Here is a 16,569-nt window from a genome sequence, read left to right on the forward strand (position 1 = left end):
CTAAGTTAAAGTCTCCCATGATCACACAATTCCCATTAGTATTTACTTCATTAAAAACAGTGAACAGGTTTCTCTCCATCTCCAAATCAGATCCTTGTGGTCTATCGCACACCCCAAGCACTATCTCAGGGAGGCTCTAGTAGCTTTCTTACCCAATGTGATTTTTGCATAGATAGACTCTGTTTATCCATTCCATCGGTTATTTCTTTACAGTCTACTTCATCACTGATATACAATGCTAATCCACCACCTTTGCCTTTATTTCTGTCTGTCTTTCTTAAACAGCACATAGCCTTCAATACCTGTACTCCAGTCATGACTACTATTCCACCATGTTTTTGTTATCTCTATAATATTCCGTTTCACTTCCTGCACTAGTAACTCTAGTTTCTCCATTTTGTTACCTAGGATCCTTGTATTGGTGTACAAACATCTTAATTTTTGTTGTTTGGCTTCGCTCACATTCTTTACCCCATTAGATCCAGACATTCTACTGCCAGTATCACCTATTAGAATTGTATCTACACTACCCTTCCTCTGTATGTCCATTCTCCTACCCACAGCAGTATCCTCTCTTTCTTTGTTTTCTTCCCTCTCAATGTTAAAATTAGGCATGGAGATTACCTGGACATCTCCAAACCATCTCCCCCAAATTCCTAGTTTAAAGCTCTTTCAATCAGTTGTGCCAGCCTCCATCTTAGAAGTCTATTTTCCTCCCTACTCAGGTGAAATCCTTCCTGAGAGAACAGTCCTCTGCCCATGAATGCCTCCCAGTGGCCATACATCCCAAAGCCCTCCTTATAGCACAACTGCTGGAGCCATCTGTTGATCATCATAATCTTGTCACACCTTCATTGCCTTTCTCTAGGAACAGGCAGAATCTCACTGAAGATTACCTGAGCCTCGATTTCCTTAAGTGACTTCACCAGCCTGGCATAGTCTCCCTTGATATGTTCCAGTGAGAATCTAGCTGTATCATTCATTCCCACATGAAGGACAATCAGTGGATTCTTTCCCGCTCCTGTTAGGATCCTCTTCAGCCTCAGGTCTACATCTCATAGCTCAGCACTCAGCAGACAGCACACCCTGCTTTCCTCTGGAGCAGCTCTGGTTACAGGCCTGTCTATTCTTCTCAATAAAGAGTCCTCAATCACGTAGACCTGCTTTTCCTGGTGATGGTGTGATTCTCCGGTCTATCCCGTGTCACCTCTTGCTCCAAGTCCTCTTGATTCCTATTCTCCCATGCAATCCTCTGCAACCCATGCCATATCCTCCTGGGGCTTATATTTGGTGTTGTTATCTCCATTGACTCTTTCCGTCTTCCTATAGGACTAGCTGCTCTTCTCTTTCTTGCCCTCTCACCTTCAGTGACCACTTTCTGTGCCCCTTCTTCATTTTCCAAATCCGCAAACCTGTTCCTGAGCTCTATTTCTTCTTCACTAGCCCGTCTTTTCCTCTGCCTGGTTCGCTTAGTCACATGCTTCCACCGTCCACTTTCCTCACCCAGCAGTCTCCCCTCAGAGTTCTTTGGTCCTGCTTCCATCTGCAAGTCTGAGCTTTTCCCTTCAGCCTTCTCGTGTCTTTGCTCCATCATCTGCTTTTAAATCTCCTTCTAAACTCAACCTGTTTCCATCTGCATCTCCAGTCCTCGGATCTTTTCTTCCATCAGCTCTATCAGGCGTCACGTCATGCAGATGAAACTCTTCATGTACCTCCTCCAGGACCATGTACATGCCACAGCTTCCACATCCAGTCATCTTCATTGTGTCTTCCACTGCTTGGATCACTATCACTGCTGCCTCTGTATTTGTCATAGCCTTCCCACCTAAATCCTGTTAGTCTGGGAAACACAAACGAAACCAAAACACCACCACCCACAGCAAAACAAACCTCCAATGAGCACCAAAACACTGCAAGAACACCACACACTCCCTTTACTAATCTGTCTATTCCTCTGCCTGCCTCTCTTAGTCTTCCCCCCAAAACCTTAGTATTTATGTAGCAGTTTGTGTGTAATTAGGGAGAGAACAGTCAACAAAAGTGGAAGGTGGAAAATTCAAAACATACATACATGTTTCATACAATGCAAAATTAGTCTGTGGAACTGGACTACCACAAGATAACACTGAGGTTAAGACTTTAACAGGACTCAAAAAGAGATTAGACTCTTATATGGATAACAAGGATACCCAGAGCTATAACAGAAACAACAACAAAAGTTTTGGAAGTCCTCACACTTCAAAGCATTAGCAAATCTCTATCAGAGGTTAGAAGAAAACTTTCTCTTGCAGCAGATTATTCCATAACATCCTACATAACAGTGTTTCATGCATCTTTCTCTGAAGCACTTGGTATTGGCCACTCTCAAAAACTGAATACTGAATCAGATGGATCCTTGACCTGATTCATTATGGCAATTCGTATCTGTCACCTAGCACTCTTCCTGGCAAACAGAATTTTTCTATGCTCACACAAAGAAAGCCAGCAAGATCAAAGGCATATTTCAGGACATATTTCTATAGTCCCATGGCTTTGAATGAGTGCTTAGACAGTGACTTCCTCTGACTTTGCACTCTCCTTCAAGTCGAAGAGAAACCTTTTACCTCCGAAGTGCCCAACAACAATAATCCCTTATGGTGAGAGTTGCCATTTCTAATTAGTTTAATTATATTAAGGTTTATTTGACAGGGAATACACAGATAATCAAGAGTAAAAATAAAAGTCTACCAGATATGTAGCCTATTCATTGATGTGCTTTGCTACACAGGTCAGATCTTTTACTTAAAATCTATTAAGCCAAAGAGATATAAAGCCTTATATTGTAGCAGGATCTATTTCTCTCACAAGCAGCAGCAACATTCTAGCTGTCTCTGCTCCTGCATCTTTCCCTAGCTTCACTGATCACAGCCATGCCTTCTTTTCAGATTCCCTGTGCAACTAAAGAGATGCGGTACAGATTGTACCTAAAAGAACACACTAATTTCCTCTCTCCACATGGAAAGGTGGCCAATCCACCTATGTCGCATTGTTACCCTTCTTTCACATAAGCTTCTGGACACCATGGAGGTGGTTATTTCAGGGAACAGATAATTTGATAATTGTCCTGTTCATCCTCTGGCATTGGCCACTGGCTGAAGACAGGACACTTAAATAGATGGACAATTGGTCTGTCCCAGGATGTTTTTTCATATGTTCTCCATGGAGTGGGTGGTCCATGCTGTGTGAAGGGGAAAAGCATGGGTGACATGAGGGAAAAATAGTAGGCAGATCAAGGGATACACATCATCCCCTTGCAGACTGTCATACATAGGTGGTAAAAATAATGCACACAAGACCTTCTGTGAATCACTCGGAAGATCTATCAGGTTTGGGGAGGAATGAGGACCTTTTCTGAGGAGGATGGGGGAGGCAAGTGTCACCAACATAGACAATGTCCCAGATTTCCTCCCAAAAAATCACCTCACACAGGTTTTTCCGTGGAAGGGCGTGATGTTTATAGGCCGTCAGATCTACTGTTTCCAGCCAGGTGTTAAACTCTGTTGTGAGTATGTTCAATGCATTTCATCTGCTTAACTCAGACAACAGTAGACATGTAACACAAAACTGTATCTCTATGCTGCAAGGCATCTGATTGCTATTTATCCATTACTATACAGTACTGTAGCCTCCTACCCAGATCTTATTTGCATGGTTGCATAAAAAGTATTTAAAAGGTTTTTGCTCATTTCAAGGTTTCTTTAGATTCAATGTATGACAAAATTCAAACGGATAATACACACATTGGATCTTTTCAAAGGAGAGACCCTCTCGTCTGTTGTCTGAACAAACATCCCTGTTAGGATATGGTCTATTCACTTTTTAAATAGCTTCCTCGCCCCAGGAAATGACTTTTTCCCTGACTAACTTGTCAGTTTAGTAGGTTATTTAATAGACCCTATAATAACCTAATTATATTTTATGCACAGCATCTACAATTATGCTGGATGGCCAGCTTTAGACTGGCATACTATTGATTCGTGATATACATATTTTGTCTTTTTTGGTTAAGCTGGTTGGCACCTCTTGACTGTGTAGCATCTGATCTATCAGAAGATGGACAATACAACTCCATACAAAACTGTGGCCTATACCTTGGCAAGGCTTTAGGCTCTGTTTTGTTCAATGTCTGCTGAGAGCAAGTGGAGGTTGATCACCAATGAGTCAGTTGTGTTCTCCTGATCTGGGTCTTGATACAATTTAAAGAAGCCTTGGCCTGCTATCATCTGTATCAGTTAACTATGACACACAAGAAGCCATTCACAAACAGAGGTTTGTGGCTACCCCAGAACTGTCATGCTCTGGCCACATTTCCTTCTCCTAATATCTGCCCCTGAAGTCTGCTATGATGAAGCTTCCCCAGAGCCCTGTGGCATACTTTCAGAACAATGTGATGATAATGAACTTCACTGATATAAGCTGCAGTCAAAATATGCAAAAGGTATTTTCATTACCCCGTTACAAAGACAGATTAATAATTATTGATGTGTAATCATGGGAAATAATGTTGTATACTGTTTGAATGTATAACATGAGATTATTACATTAACATGTATATAAATAGTAGGAAATTTTTCATAATTCTCCTAGTTAGAGATGAAATGCAGTAATGTAAATATTATACAGGCACATTATGAAATCATTACTGAGTCACTCATTTAATTTTCTCTGTATATTAATCTACTTAAAAAATATTTTCCAGAATGAAGATCTGATGAAAGGATATCAGAAAGGAAAAGATTCCAAAGTGCACAAAATTACCTTTATATTTGCTTGAATATAATTTCTAACCCTAGTAACATTGTTCCATTGCAAATGGATTTTAAATAGAATATTGGGCAGGGGGAGGTTTGTAACATACAGAATTGGGGGCACCATTGTAGTCCTCAACCGTGAGGACTACATTAATGAAGTCAATCAATTGTTCAACACCACCCACTATAAAGAACTCAAAGAAGACTCCATACTCCAACTTACCCAAGAATTTAAGGATATCATAAAATCCTTCCCCCAATAACTCCAAACATCCCCAAGAATCCAACCTGGGGGGACCTTCTACAAACAAGGGAACCCAGGCAGACCCACCATATCTGGCTATGACACCTCTTACTGAAGAAATATCGGGACTCATGGAACCCATCTCAAACTATTCACCACACAAAAGGTCAGTTTCCTCCAGGACACAACCAACTTCATCCACAAACTTTACAATATTAACCACCTCCCTCAGGACCCCATCCTTGACACTGTGGTGGTCACTTCCCTCTAAACCAACATCCCTCCCAATGATACCATTGCTGTCTGTCTCAAATATTTACAACACAATTGGCAATTCATTGTCAAACTCATCCATTTTATCCTTACCCATAACAATTTTACATTCAACAAACACACACTTTGACCAAATCACAGAACAGCCACGGGCACTAGGATGGCTCCACAATATGCCAACCTATTCATGGGCTACCTCGAGGAAGAATTTTTGGGCAAATGCCCTACAAAACCAATGATATACCTGACATATATTGATGATATTTTCATATTCTGGACAGATGACTTAACATGACTTAACTCTCTCACAGATTTCTACCACAACTTCAACAACCACCACTTATCCATTTAACTCTTTCTGGAAAAGTCCCACACTGCCATCAACTTCCTGGACACCACAATCAACTTCAACAATAGAACTCTCCGGACAATTATATACAAGAAATCCATGGAACACACCACTTACCTTCACAGATCCAGTAGCCACCACAAACACACCACAAAATCTGTTATCTACAGCCAGGCACTCACATACCACAGAATATGCTCCGAGGAGAAAGTTCAGGATATATATCTTAACACACTCAAAAGTGCCTTATTCAAACTAGGACACTCCACCAGAGAAGTAGATCATCTCACGGAATGGGGCAACCAATAACTTGGAATATGCTTCAGTAACAAAAATCCTACCTTTTAAACGTAATAAACCTAATTTTTCCCTGTGATGCAGTTTTGCTTTTAGGTATAACTGGAAATAAAGTAAAGCACATTTTCATTTAGCTGATCATCTCATTTGAGCTTGTGTACAAACAAATTAATTTGAAGTATGTAAGTAATGGTAATGGTGGCTTATTCAGAACAAGAAAGAAAAGTATTCTCTTGAAAGTCTATTATATAAATTTATCATTATATAAATCTATCTTTTTAAACTTTGTTGTAAATCTTAGGAAAATGTAGCATTTCTCATCTCAAAACATAGTGTTTTGTTGTTGTTTTTGGATTTTTTTGGCATATGTGAGGTACTAATAGGACTTCAGAAGTTTTTGTCTAGATCAAATCATGGATGACTAAAGAGAAATATTTTACTTACAAAGATATCTTCACAACGTGTGGCAGCAAGTCTATAAGGTTTATAGTAGCCCTTTTCAGTTTTCCCTTGGGCTACCCTCTTACTGAAATTTACCATGCTGCCTTTAAAAGCAAGGAAAGAATCAAAGATTTAATGGAATGGTTTTGCCTACATAAGCAATCTACAATTAATATAGAAAAGAAATCAACAAAAAAAAGTCCTCTTTGGTTTTCTTAACTTTTCCAGTTCTGAAGCCTAGAACAGAGACTGAAAGAAAACCAGTCAAATAACAAGAAATGAAATGCAGACTTAGTTGTGAACGTGTTTTTTTTGATGGGATGGATAGTTTTTGCTTATAAGTTAAATTGAGAGGAAGCCAATTCCAGTCCATTCAGAGTTGAGAGAACTGATAGTTCAAACATACTACTTCGCTGTAATGCTAAATGTCCGTGTTTGTGCTGCAGTGAAATCTCACAGCAGCAATCTTCAAGGGCCAAAATTTTATTCCACTTCAGCAAGCACACAGAATTTCATTTTGCCACAGGCACCTAATTATTGATTATTAATAATGGGAGAATTTCTGATGATTCCAAATGAGTTCACATCAGACCTTATTATGCAACATTGAAGCAGTTATGGATGATCTATCACTTTGAATTTATGACTGAGTAATTTTACTAAAACAAAATGAACAGATTCACTAATTACAAATTTGATAACTGTCCCATCCTATCATTTACAGAAAAACAATTGTGGTCTTCTTCAAAATCTCACCTAAGCATAAACAATGTGCTGCCGCATGGTCTTATATTACTTGCAATTAAAATATCACTTTTTTACAAAATAAAATACAGTGTATTTAGTAGCATAGAAAATACCATAATTTAAATGACACTGCACGTGTCAAATAAACAAATATAAAACATTGTATCATTCATTACTATTGCAAATTTCAACATTTGGTCTCCTAGTCATTACGCTGAATTAGTGAGGCTCTATGATATATGTTTCCCAAACCATCCGTTTACTTAGACAATTGACTATGTGAAGTGCAGCATAGCAAGAGCTGGAACATGGCTGAGAAATTATGGCTTGATGCTGTGTCATTAAACAGTACTCCTCCCCACCCCCATTGACTCAAATGAGATCAAGATTGAGCCCTTTGAGTTAAGCAAACTTTCGTGAGCATTCCAAATAGCAAATTTTCCATGACTCTTGTTTTGACCCAGTCAAGATGGGCAGGAGATCACTTTGGCTGTGAATAAAGACTCTTCAGGTCTCTCTCCCTTGATTCTCCCTGATCCTCTATAGCCCCAGGCACTGAATCATTCTTTTAAATGAACAAATGGGAGCACCTGTTCTAACAAAGAAGAGCAAGGCTTACATCATTTGCGGGGACCAGCCTTCTTGTGACTACACCTTCCTGGGTTTTCAGAACTACCTGGAGTAACATGTAGAACTTTACTGAAGTCAGTTGTCAGTATTGCAAAATGTCCGAGTCTCTTAGTGCTCAGCAAAAGGGACACATTATTAGATACAACAGGGATCTATCTGTCCTTAAGTCACTATCAAAATATGCAACCTTGTACGTAACTGGCTGTCACCGTTTTCAGGCTAGACGTAGATTGATAGCACTGGTGATACAACCATAGTAAGATGTTACATACTTGTTGGCAGAAGATCAGTCACTGAAGTAGTGATGGTAACATTCTCTTCTAACTTTAGCTTGACTGATGACATAGAAAAACCTGTAAGAATGAGATCTATTAGAGTAGCTGTACTGTATTCAGCTTTTGTGATTGCAGATTTCCCCATTTTCATTTGATGATGTTGAGGTCAAGCGATTTTTCAACACTAACTGCTACTGACTTGTGGAAGTATATTGTCAAGCTGACTCTTCACCTGATTATAGATCACATAAGCAATATATGCACATTTGAAATCACAAATCCGTACTGAAGCAGCTTGTGATGATGAGAAATGAAACAGATTCATCAATATGCCTAGACGCTATATAAGATGTTTGATTTTAAAATGTTCTTTTCTTGTTCTTTGCTCTTTTAAAGATCAATGACTTTGCTGTCAGCGCAGCCCCATGAAAAAGAAATCCATTGTGCTCAGCAGTTCCATGTGCTCCTAACCTATGTACTAAATACTCGTGGGGGGAGGGGTGGATTTCTTCTTATCTGAGCTTGTCAATCAATTCTGTTTTCTTCTCTCTATGGTTATATTTAGCTTAAAGGTTCTATAGTTCTTTCAGTGTGGATCAGTCTCCCTTCCCTTGTAGTGTCATGGGATATTACCTCTATTCCCATTTGTCATCATGCAACTGTGTGGCAATTAAGCAATGACTTACAATGGAACAGTCATATTAGGAGAGTATTTAATGTATTTTCATCTGTCAAACAAGCATTTCTTTTTTTTTTCCCAAAAAGTTAACCACACTGCTCTAGCTGTTCCTTCTCATCCCCCTTCCATTTGTTCAGTTCCTCTCTCAACATTTACCATTATACATGTCTCTGTCACCTGCATGTTTCTCCTCCTCCCCTTGTACAGCAGTAGTCCCTAGTGGAGGCAGCTAGGTGGCTTCTTCTCCTGAATCTGAATGCCTGAAAAAGCAACCTAAAGCAAGGATGGTGCTTGTGACCTGTGGATCACTAGCAAAAGCTACATGAACCACATTTTGAGAATGACTGAGTGACTGGTTTTGCTCAAGCACAGATGCAAACCCCATCCCTCACCTCAAATACACAAAAAGTCAAAAGCACAAAGCTTTAAGGGATCAGACAAAAAATATTTTTTCAAATTTTCATTTTTTCAGCTAGCCCCTAGCAATCTCTTGCCCCTAGGCAGTTACACTCTAATATTAGTTATATGTCAGACAAATCCTAAGCTTATCCCCTTTTCCCCTACAACAGGCACATGATTCAGAAAAAAAAAAAAGTTCATTAACATAAAAATACCCTTTCTCCTTTTTAACAGATTTGTGCTAAGTCTCACAATCTGACTATGAAAGGAAATATTTCAGTTTTAGCTTGTCTCAGAACCATAACAGAATCATGAGACAAAAGCAGAAGCAGGTCCTTAGCCTGTTAAAAACGTTGCAGGCTTCTTCTGACGCAAGTCCAATCAGAGTTGATGTATATACATCCATATTCTGGATCTGATCATTCAGTGTAGATATTTTCATATATAAATAAAAACAGAAGGTTGGAGCCCAAATGTTGTCGACTGAGCATCACAGGTAGTGATGTAATATGCTTATTGCAGTTTGCATCGTTACTTAGAAAAATCCTCCTACTATAATAGTATTTCAGCATTCAGAGATATTACTTTTGTAAGTGTAAATATGGAGACATTACACGGCTATGGAGTCCTGAGGTGTTTACATTGACTAACAGCAATAGAAGCTCTTTCTGGATAGAAAGGGCCATGAGCAAAACTAAGTAAATATTCTAGATAGCACTGATAGTGTAAGATGATTCTTGGGGCACCCAAGACTGAGAGTTGCTATGTTACCTCCTGCCTCTAGCAAAAGGAAGATTTTTTTGTGGTAGTTGTTCGTCAATGGGAGCTTTATCCCAGACTTCACTGAGCATAAGATCGGCCATAATGGGGCAGACCAATGAACCATCTAGCCCAGGATGCTGTTTTCCAACACTGGCTCGTGTCGATACTTCACAGGGAATGGACAGTAAAGGGCAATTTATAAAGTGATTCAGCTCCTGATATCCACTCCCAGCTTCTGGCAGACAGAGGTTTAGGGACATCCAGAACATGGGGGTTGCATCTCTGACCATTTTGGCTAAAATAGTCATTTGATAAACCTATCCCTCATGAACTTATCTAATTCTTGTTTGAACCCAGTTATACTTTTGACCTTCACAACATCCCCTGGCAATGAGTTCCAGAAGTGGATTGCGTTAAGTTGTACTTCCTTTGGTTTGCTTGTTGCCTATTAATGTCATTGAGTGAGCCCCTGGTTCTTGTGTGATGTGAAGGGGTAAATAACACTTCCTCATCGACTTTCTCCACATTATTCATGATTTTATAGGCCTCTATCATACCGCCCCCCATTTGTCTCCTTTCTAAGCTAAACCAGTCCTACTAGTTTTAATCTCTGTTCATATAGAAGCAGTTGCATACCCCTTATCATTTTTTATGCTCTTCTCTGTACTTTTTCCAATTGTAAATATTTTTTTGAGATGGGATGACCAGAACTGCAGGCAGTATTCAAGTTGCAGGTCTACAATAGACATATATAGTGGCATTATGATATTTTCTGTCTTATTATCTATCCCCTTCCTCACAGATACTAACATTCTGTTAGCTTTTTTGAATGTCGCTGCACACCGAAGTAAATGGAACTTTAAGCAATTTGCTGAATTGGAGCCTAGGGTGACCAGATGTGCCGATTTTATAGGGACAGTCCCAAGGTTCGGGGCTTAGGCTTAAATAGGTACTTATTACCCGCCACTCCCGTCCCAATTTTTCACACTTGCCATCTGGTCACCCTATTGGGGCTATAAATTGCCAAGAGAAATTATCCTTGACATTTCATATTTCTTCCAATAAATGGGACCTACCATCAAGTTTTGTTATAGTATTGTTCGACCTGGATGAACAAGGAGTTTGTTTTGATTAAACAATTAATGTGATCAAATTGATCGATTAATGTGTTATTACCTATTTTTATAAACATTTTTACATTATGTAAACATCTAGATTGCTTTCCCAGGGCTTTTCAGAAAAGCTGTTGTTTCATGCTCCATTTTTTACTTCATAACTAAGACTATAGTGGAGACATGGACTCCCTGTGTGACTAAGACACATTGTGTTTTATTAGTTTGAAGTCAACGAAATTTATTTGAAGTGCTAATTAAAATGTTCTCTATCCCCCCCCATTTTACTCATCATTACACTGTTTCAAGGTCATATTATTTGTCCAGTGCTACATACTTTCACTTAATTGGTTTGTCTCTTATGTGTTTGCAGTATACCTCAGAAAATGCTACCTAGCAACTAAGTGTAATTAACTTCAAAGGGACTTATGAACTACTGCCGCATTGTTATCAATTTGGCGAAGCAAGCTAACAGTCACGACAGCCTAATAAACGGTTTAAGCAGAATCATTTCATAACTCACAGGCACTGCTTCTGCTCAAAGTGTTTCACTTTTGTTTTAAGTGACAGTTAAACATTTTTGAGGAACAGATTAAATAAAGTCACAGATAAGGTTTATTGAAATATTTTAGAAATTCCATGTATAAAAGGTAAAGTAGGAAGAAAGATTTAGCATATCAGAAATTTCTATGTGTGGATTTAAATTACATGTCAGCAGGAGTCAGCATAAAATAAATTCTGAGTTTTGCATTCATTGCTTTTGGGTGGGGGGCATTCTTTGGGCCTCAAAGTTAGGAAGAGGATCTGTGGCTCTTAGCTGACATAAGCACCTCAACACTCCATAGCCATGAAAAGGCTCCAGAGGTGAGACATCTCCTCTATCAGGGTCAGAATACTGCATTTCATATACCACAGCAGCTCCTCTCCTTGGAGGGATCATATAGTTTGATTGCCTCCAACGTGATAATCATATAAGACAATAATGAAAGTTGATTGAAATTACACGGAAGATACAGTTGCAGACATTTTCTTCTCCCCTCCCACCTCAGCTTGCCCCACAATGCCCTAAAAGGCTAAAGAAAAAAAATAGCTAGGGAGAATTTAGAAGAACTGAAAAACCAGAGGTATTTCTGAATATCAAGCCAAACTCTCTAAAGCATTCTAAACATCACACTGACCAGAAGTATTGAATCCAAGTAGGAATAATGAGGGACAAATTCTGAACCCCATACCTGCCACCTCACAAACCTGAAGATTATTCATCTATTTATAACTAAGAATCTGAAAAAGCAGCAGAGACCTGTGGCACTTTATAGACTAACAGATGTTTTGGAGCATGAGCTTTCGTGGATGAATACCCACTTCGTCGGATGCAAGTAGTGGAAATTTCCAGGGGCAGGTATATATATGCAAGCAAGAAGCAAGCTAGAGATAACGAGGTTAGTTCAATCAGGGAGGATGCGGCCCTCTTCTAGCAGCTGAGGTGTGAAAACCAAGGGAGGAGAAACTGGTTTTGTAGTTGGCAAGCCATTCACAGTCTTTGATTAATCCTGAGCTGATGGTGTCAAGTTTACAGACGAACTGAAGCTCAGCAGTTTCCCTTTGAAGTCTGATCCTGAAGTTTTTTTGCTGTAGGATGGCCACCTTAAGATCTGCTATTGTATGGCCAGGGAGGTTGAAGTGTTCTCCTACAGGTTTTTGTATATTGCCATTCCTAATATCTGATTTGTGTCCATTTATCTTTTTCCGTAGAGACTGCCCAGTTTGGCTGATGTACATAGAGGGGCATTGCTGGCATATGATGACATATATTACATTGGTGGATGTGCAGGTGAATGAAGAATCTCAACAGAATTATGATTTTTCAAATTTCTATACACCAGATCTAATTCCATATCCTAACACTTTAGGTCATCAATTCCATTCATAAACTCAGTAATGTATTAATCCACAAACATTTGGGCTTCTTCTACACAACTTTATATGGCAAATTTCCACACCTCCCCAGAATCATCCTTGTTCCAAAATAATTAATATAGATAATTTATATCCATAAACATACAACCCCCCAGGTATTAAAATCTGTTATTAAGGCTGCAAAGTTATGAAATGTCAAATAAATGCTTAAAAATGTCCCCCTGTGCATCCATCCTGAGTACTGAGTCAGGTAGGGATCGGGGCGCCACCGGACATCTGCCCCACACTTACATCATGTACTGACGCATCATAAACTAACCCTCCTTTTGTTTTTTTGCCTCCACTAAGACCCCAACTGCTGTGTGGGGAAGGCAAAAAACCCCAAACACCTTGCTTCGGACAATCAGGTGAGGAGAGAAAATTACTTCTTAGTACCCTGAAAAAGGAGTGACCACAGTGTATCATGACAAAATCTAGTATTTTAATTACTTCAGCAGGTGGAACAGTGGGTGGTCCTCAGCCTGGTCCAGGTGAAAAGAAGAGAGCTTTTACTGCACAAATGTGGACCTAAATAGTCCCCCTTTCTTCCAGTCACCTGGTGGAGGAGGAATGGGTCAGTGTGATCAGCTATGGACTTGCTCCGGCTCTCTAGCTCTTAAAAGGAACAACACACCTTCTCTGATAAGCTACAGAAAGGGCTCCATCACTTAATGTGTGGTGAGGTCATTTGCAATAACACTACACTGAGTTATGGAATCATCATTTTGCTGTCAGAAATGGCACTATCAGTCTCATTCTGGTTCTGGCTACTCTGGAGATTTAATGGTCACTATTGCTCTGAGTAAAGCTCCTTGTTATGAAAGGCTTAGAATCCTCCCTCCCCCCTCAACACACACACCCACACACACCAAAAAGTCTTGTGGATGATCTCCAGTCCATCTGGTTCTAGGAGTAGTAGGATACCAGAAAGAAACTGAACACCCAGAATTTAATCATCTGTCTTCTTAGGGAGAAGGAGTAAAATCCATTTCTCAGAACAGCCATCATGCCAACGTATTTCCAAATGGTATTGGTCTTCAGTCTGAAATCATGTATTCACTCTCAGTATTTGTTATCAATGGAACTTGGTTCACTGGAGCCTGGGCAATCATCTATATTTTGCTCATATCTCCTCTCCACCGACCAGGGCCAGTGACAGTTGTATGAAATCAACATACAATATCTCATCACTGGATTCCTTTGTTGCATTCAGTTTTACTTTGCTTGCTTTGCCAGTAAAATGGTTATATACTCATAGTAAAATCTGTACGTTGGCACAAATGCTGGGCAATCTCTATATGCATGTTTGTGTACACTCCTCCCATGTAGTCGGTTAGCTGGCTGGTGGTTGGATTTGTCATCCTCTCTCTTGTGCTTCTTGATTTCCTCATGTTTTCCTTTCACATCCATCCTTCATATTCCACTTTGCAGTAAACCCATATGCACTTTTTTATTTTTCTCTTTACTTACACTCATACCTGCAATTTTACCTATTTCACCACTTTGCAGTTTTGTATAATTTAAGAAGTCAGTTCAGTCTCTGAACAAATGCTCATTTACCTTCCCATCTCTGCATCCCACCACCAGTCTGTCTGTAATCTGTGAATCTCTTAAGAGTAGCTCACAGGGCTTCGTATCTAATATTTTTAATACTTGCTTGTTCCTTTTGGATTTTTGTAGAAGAGGATTCTTTCATGGATTTCATTCTTCCTGGATACACAATCAGCTTTAAATTTTGCTAGGACCTTATCAAAATAAAAATATGTTGAAATCTAGGGACTTTGCATCAGCTACAGTTTACAATAAGGACACTTTTATGTCACCATCCATTCTGCCAGCATCCTTCAATCATATACAAGTTGAACCACTATTTGAAATACTGCCAGGATTTCTCCACATTGACACTGAACCTTAACTATGGAGGTGGTCTGGAACATAATTTATGTAAATAGATAACTATTTTGCATACCAAAGACACTAAATCTATACTAAGTCACATCAGAAATAAGTCCTAAGGCCTTTTGCTCCAAAATTATGAGCCTTTACCACTTGAAATCAAGGACAATCTCTATTACCTGATAGTAGTTGTAGGCTGGATTTTTTATCTTGTGTAGGGAGCAAGTAGTCACTAGAGAGCACTCTCACTCTCTCTCAGGCACCACCATATAGTCACTTATTTTTCAATAATAATGTTGTAATCATAAATCATTTCTGATTTTACATGAGTTTTTATTAAAACTTCAAGCCTTACAAGGAGAAAGAAAAAAAATCTAAGAATTAAAAAAAACAGCAAAATACATCATAAAAAACCACAGTAAAATAAGCTGATACACTATCAATATATTTTTCATTTATTGGGGTAAAAACTTCAAAGGCACCTAGATAGCCTTAGAAATTAATGAGACAAGCTCCTAAGTCACTTATGCACATTTGTAAATGTTACCTTGTATCTACTTCTGAACTATCTTCAACACCTAAACAGCTTGGTGCTGAAATAAGTTCTGATGGTTCAGATTCCCAGATTCATTCAATTTTTGTATTTTGAGAAAACATTAGAAATGTACAATATAAAATTAATCATTTGGACAAGTGAACTGATTTTTTTTATTTACATCAACTTGTTTATTTTTGCATTAAAAAATTCAGGCCTCTATTCTCCCACTGGTGTGAATACAAGTTATGAAAGTGACAGATTTAGGTTTTTTAGTTTTGTTGTTTGCACCAGCTATTAGGTTTAAATTCTCCTGTTGAACCTACTGGTTAAAAAATATAGTGAGTGTTGTCTTCCCTCCAAAATTATCTACATCAAAAACCTGGGCATTATTGTGTTGAATAAAATAACCTAGGCAATATTCTAAATTATGTAAAGTTGATTGTAGAACTCCAATTCAGATTTTCTTTACTTAATTTGCCATTCATTTCTTGCTTCTTTTGTAGCTATTTATACTGTTCAAAATGGGTGTAAAATGCCATCTAATCAGAGCTTTTCATTTATAATGGGAATTGTATTTTACTCCCACTTTGCAAATGAGTAATCGAATGCATAAATTGCAAGGCAATTAAGAATCAGACCCAATTTTTGTTGTTGGTTTTGGGCTTTTTGCTTGTGTAGGGATTGTAGGATCTGATCCTTTAAAAATGTGTTCATAATAGTATATTTGAAGGTCTTACATTTCCTTAGCTCTTCATTATAAATCCCAACCGTACACAAATCAATCTTATTCTTATTCCAAGCTTCTATGTCCTTTGCTGTTCGGCTGAAGTCACATTTGTTCTAATATTGATTTTTATCCTACTTCCAGCTTCCATGTCCTTAGATTTAATTTAAATGACAACTAAACTAAAGCTTCCCTATTTTAGCCATTATTTTATTTTATACCAGCGTTCTTTTCAATATTTCCAATTTTTCATTCTGAAATGTATCTTATTTCTTCCTGGGGGAAGAAAATCTAAGGGAAAAGGAGTGCAGGAAAGTGGGTTATTTCTCTAAGGAACAATATTAAAGGCACAACAGCAAACTGTCCCACCATAAACACAAAATGAGGAGTAACCGGCTAGGCAGTAGTATTGCTGGGGATTAGAGTGTATCACAAATTGAACACGTGCCAACAATGT

At 38.7% G+C, this 16,569-nt stretch overlaps 1 protein-coding gene and 1 long non-coding RNA gene across 3 annotated transcripts in view; both read right to left on the minus strand.

Moving 5' to 3' along the window:
* NCAM2 (neural cell adhesion molecule 2) overlaps positions 1-16,569 on the minus strand; it is a 582,026-nt gene that overhangs the window by 344,248 nt on the left and 221,209 nt on the right. The gene's annotated exons all lie outside the window — the stretch shown is intronic.
* Positions 1,537-14,058, minus strand: LOC115659520. The gene is made up of 3 exons (XR_004002576.1): positions 14,049-14,058; positions 10,592-10,596; positions 1,537-1,623 (listed from the first exon to the last, which is right to left on the minus strand). It is a non-coding gene; the product is annotated as an uncharacterized LOC115659520 (long non-coding RNA).

This window comes from Gopherus evgoodei, chromosome 1, assembly GCF_007399415.2.
Source record: "Gopherus evgoodei ecotype Sinaloan lineage chromosome 1, rGopEvg1_v1.p, whole genome shotgun sequence".
In the NCBI taxonomy this organism is placed as follows: domain Eukaryota; kingdom Metazoa; phylum Chordata; order Testudines; family Testudinidae; genus Gopherus; species Gopherus evgoodei.